Here is a 4756-nt window from a genome sequence, read left to right on the forward strand (position 1 = left end):
TTTAATTAGACCTCCTGTTTAACCTTCATGCCAATACAACCCCTCAATCTTATTACCATATTCAAACGTGCATATATTTTCATAACCTGCCAGAATTTGTTATATTTGTTAATTTAATAAAAATCACATAAATAGTGCAAAACTTAATTCAGTGTGCATGTGTTTTGATATGATTATGATTTTAATCCAAAGTAAAGAATTCATGATTTAGAGTAGTAAAATTTTGAGACTGATAAGTAAAAATGAGAGATTTATATAATATTTCCCTCTTTTAAGAGGATGGTGCCCCAGAGGTATTATAATTTATGAATTATTAACAATTCAAACAACTCCATCTCATAATAAAATATACCCTTTTCCCTACAACTGTAACAAAATGTTTTGCATCTCTAGTTGAAAATATATACTTGAAAAAACCCCATTGGGGAAAAAAAAAAAAAGTGAGGAGAGAATGTTAATATAGAAAATACCCCCAAAATTTCAGAACATTTGTAAATAACAGTACCAAAGAAGTAAGAAAAGGTTTTATATGATTTACTTATATTATATGAACTGTTTGTGTAATATATAATATTGGGTGTAATGTTGTGATCCTTGGGACTCTGATATTTACGGAAGCGCATTGCTATTACATAGGAAATTAAAAAAAAATTAGAACGCTATCACGTTATAACGTGATACGTATCTTGTCAAAACGTGATAATTTTATGTCCAGAAAGTGGCAGTATTATGCTAGGCTAATCCTAACCGGCGCAAACCCGGTTTGAAGAAAATCTGTTGCGCTATAAAGCAATCAAACCAGACACGAATTATTGTAATAATTAAATTAACCATTCGGATCATATTACCAAGAAATTGCTTCTGTTTTTGTGGGTTTACTGAAGTTTTTTATAAGGTAACGTTACCTCCGTAAAACGTATCAGTCTTTTTCCAAATATTTTTAAATCCTAAATGGTGAAGTGACAATGTCCAGGTCATTGTTTGTGAAAACCAAAAAAATATATAATGAGATGTCAAGTGACAAATCAGTAGTAATAACTGGTTATGCACACTGATTTTCTCATATTAGGTGTTAACAACACAGATACTGTGCTAATTTTACTCAAAGCTGTATGGTAAATGTAATGCATTCAGTTTAAAGATATATACACAGCAATGTTGTTAGTTATGTTCTTTGTTTATTAATGAGTTCTATTCATCAGTTATGAATCCATAATATCAGATGAGATTTTCATTCTGGACTTTATTGTATTTTTCAGTGAACATGTACAAGCCCCATTTCAATCTTTTGCCTGGGACCACCCAGCTGCAGCTTAAGGCCTCCAGTGAAGCCACAGTTGCCGCCCAGCAGGCGAGAGAAGAAGGCAGCAGGGAGAAGCTGGCCATCGGGACGCGCCTCGGGGTCGGGTCAGGGCCCTCGGAGGGGATCCCACAGATTTACGCTGCGTTCTCAGCCAAATGGAGGTGCAGTTTGGTCTGTACAGGGGAAAGACCTTCTGGTGGCTGCTGACCCATGACCCTGGCTACACAGTGGGGGTCCTGGCAAGCCACGAAGCAGAGCGAGAGGGAGGAGACAGCAGCAGCAGCCCTCTGATGCTGCACAAGGACGCTCTGCTGGAGTACGCCCGCCTCTTTGAGGAGGTGACCTCTGCCCTCGCAGACAAGAGGAGCAGAGGCACAGAATCGAAGGGCGAGCGGCTGGTGGGCTTCGGAGGGCACAGTACCCTCACGTACAAGGAGCTGTACGAAAGCTCCAAACCGGAAACCAGCAGGTAGGACCGGTTCTCTGACAGCTCATTAGAAGTTCTGCAGAACCTCAACGCACTGCGTCTCCTCCTCTCAGCTACAGGAGGTGGGTCAGGGACGCGCCGGTCCAGAACCCTGGTGCCCAACTCAGCCAGCTGAAGCAGTATGTGTTGGGGAGGGACAGAGCCCAGCGTGCCACTGCCTCTGCCACCTCCAGCCCGGCCGCTGCCTCCAGCAGGCATCCGTTCCCTCAGGTCTCCACTCCGAGAAAAATGGCCATGGTTCTCCACAGTAAGCTCTCTGCTGACAGTGTTAAAGTTCAGCTGAAGGGCTCAGAGCTGAAGCTGCTGCTTTTTGTCCTGAGGTTCCTCGGAGGAAGACGATGAGCTGATGGAGCTGTCTGCGTCAGGTGGGATTCATGCAGCAGTTTGTGTTTATGTTTCATCACAGTGTTACAGCTTGGGGATGACTGTGTTGTTTACAGCAGCTTCATCAGCAGCTGCTCGCCCTCCTCCTCCTTCTTCTGCACCTCCTTCATCTCCTCCACCACCTCCTCCACATCCGTCCTCCACACCGTGCCCAGCTGCAACAAGCACCACAGCTGCAGCCCAGGTTGGTTTTAGAAGAAATGTTTTTTGCTGTGTTTCTTTTACCTTGCAGCAGTAATTCACTGCGCTCCACATGCTTTGTTGCAGGTCGTCCTGCTGGAGTCTTGGAGGAGCAGCCTTCCTCCAGAGCAGCAGGACTGGCTGAGCAAAGCTCTATTTGTCAGGGACAAGACAGGCAGGGCTGTTCTCACCAAAGAGCTGCAGCTGTGGTACCATCCACCTGGCCCCCGGCTCACATACAGCCAGCCACCCGCCTCGCCCGACGCCTTCTTCCAGCGCCCCTTCTTCCTCTGGGCCCCATACAGGATGTGGCAGTACAGCCTCAAGTGTCCGAACTGCACGCACAAACTGACCAGCTGCGGTCTGTACAAGACCGTGAGCAAAGTTCTGGACCTTGATGGCTGGTACTACATGGGGACAGAGTACCTGGAGTGCAGGTAACTCACTCGTTTTAAAGGAGCTGCAGGCGGCAGTGGAGTGGGACGTCAGACCGACGGCTTGACGTCCATTTTGACAGGTACTGCATGAAGAAGGTGGCGGCCTGGGCGAGGAGCGTGCGGGAGCAGCTGGACCTGGGTCACCAGCTGCTCTTTCCCGCTGAGCTGACGTACAGGTATGCCTCACCATCACCCTGCATGTTGCTGTGGGGGAACGTGGGCTGGTGAATAACAGCTTCCTGTGTCTGTGCCACAGGCTGTCATGCGACAGGACGGTCCTCAGCCAGATGAAGGGGCAAACGCTGGGGAACAGCGCCAACCGGTGGAGAGCCACACGGAGAAGTGGATGTCCAGGTGCCTGCTGTACTTGGTGACCGTCCACAAGTTCCAAGTCGCATGGATGCGCTTGGCTCCACCTCCTCACCCGCCCACCATGCAGCCTGTACCAACCAGCGGCTGGCTGCTGTCCACCTATGCCAGGGAGACCTTCAGTCAGCTGGAGGAGCTCCAGGCCGGCGTCACCTCCATCTTCGGGTCCATCCTAAAGATGGACTCGACCAAGAAGGTAGGTGTGACCTCACATGCTGCTTGTGAGGATCTGTTTTGTGCCGTCCTGTCCTGATTGTTCCCAGGTGTGTCTCGTTCCTGTCATTACCCTCCTTGTGTATTTAAGCCCACCTGTTGTCTTTGTCTCTTGTCGTGCGTCGCAAGCCAGATTGCAGTTGTCGAGTGTCTGTTGGTCTTCACAGTAGAACTGGCTTAAGTCCTGTGTTGGACTTAACTCTTGTTGTCTGCGTTACTAGCATAGTCTCAGCTCACTGTAATGCCTGCTTCTTGGACTGTTCGAGCTGCTCCTTTTTTTTTTTCATTAAAAATCCTTCATCCGCACTTTAACCTGGGTCAAGCCTGCATTCACCCTCCCCCACCGTACAACTCATGACACCGCCGTCATCAGATGAAGCTGCTGTCTCACCCTCCCCCCGCCCCGTCCTCTGCAGATCATCAAGAAGCTGGCGGGCGCAGATTCATGTATGGCCAAATGGATGACCAGTGTGGGCAACGAGCTGGGCCAGGTCCTGATCTGCTCTGCGTCCTGATGGTGGCGGAGGGCTTTGGCCCAAGAGACATGACCGCCGGCCTGCAGGAGTGCTACAAGCAGGCCGAGCGCTGCCCACCGCAGGTCCTCTACATGGACCGGGACTGCTGCAGGCCGGGCGGCGAAGGCGGCACAACGGCGGCCCTGTTCCCCTATGGCCACAGCTCCAGGTCCGGCTGGACATCTGGCATTACATCCGCAGGCTGGCAGCTGGGGTCACTGCGGAGAACCACCCGCTGTACCCGGACTTCATGCGGCGCATCTCTGCTGCCATCTTCGAGTGGGACTCGAAGGACATGTCCCACCTGAGGACAGCCAGGCAGGGACAGCGGTCAAGGAGATGGCTCGGCACTGCCGGAGGCATACCCGTGGGGCGCAGGAGACGGAACGCCTCCTGGATGAGGCCATCCAGGCATTCATGGGAGCCACCGACACCATGAACATCCCCCTCCTGGACCAGGCCCGCATGGAGGAGATCTGGGCCACGCAGCGGAAACACGTGGCCTGCATCCAGGTGAGTCTGCGCTCTGTGACTGACGTTCGGCAGCTTCTTCCAGCAGGTTCTGGTGCTCCATCACCTCTGTTTCAACACATCCAGGATTGAGTCATTTCACCTGCATCTGAACAGGTTCATCCCAGGTGAGTCGCTGGCGTCCATCAGACTGAAATCCCCCTGCAGCTCTCTGGTCGTTCTGCCAACACCTGCTGTTCCTCCTCTCTGCTGCAGGAATGTCAGCCAGCGGATGCCATTTCCAGATGTTCCTGTTGGAGGGTCTGACCAGGTGGAACGAGGACTGGGCTCAAGCGGTGGTGGGCGCGGAGAATACGGGGAATAAGTGCTACGTGGGCCAGAAGCAGCACTGTCTCTA

The sequence above is a fragment of the Kryptolebias marmoratus genome, linkage group LG7 (genome assembly GCF_001649575.2).
Source record: "Kryptolebias marmoratus isolate JLee-2015 linkage group LG7, ASM164957v2, whole genome shotgun sequence".
Classification (NCBI taxonomy): domain Eukaryota; kingdom Metazoa; phylum Chordata; class Actinopteri; order Cyprinodontiformes; family Rivulidae; genus Kryptolebias; species Kryptolebias marmoratus.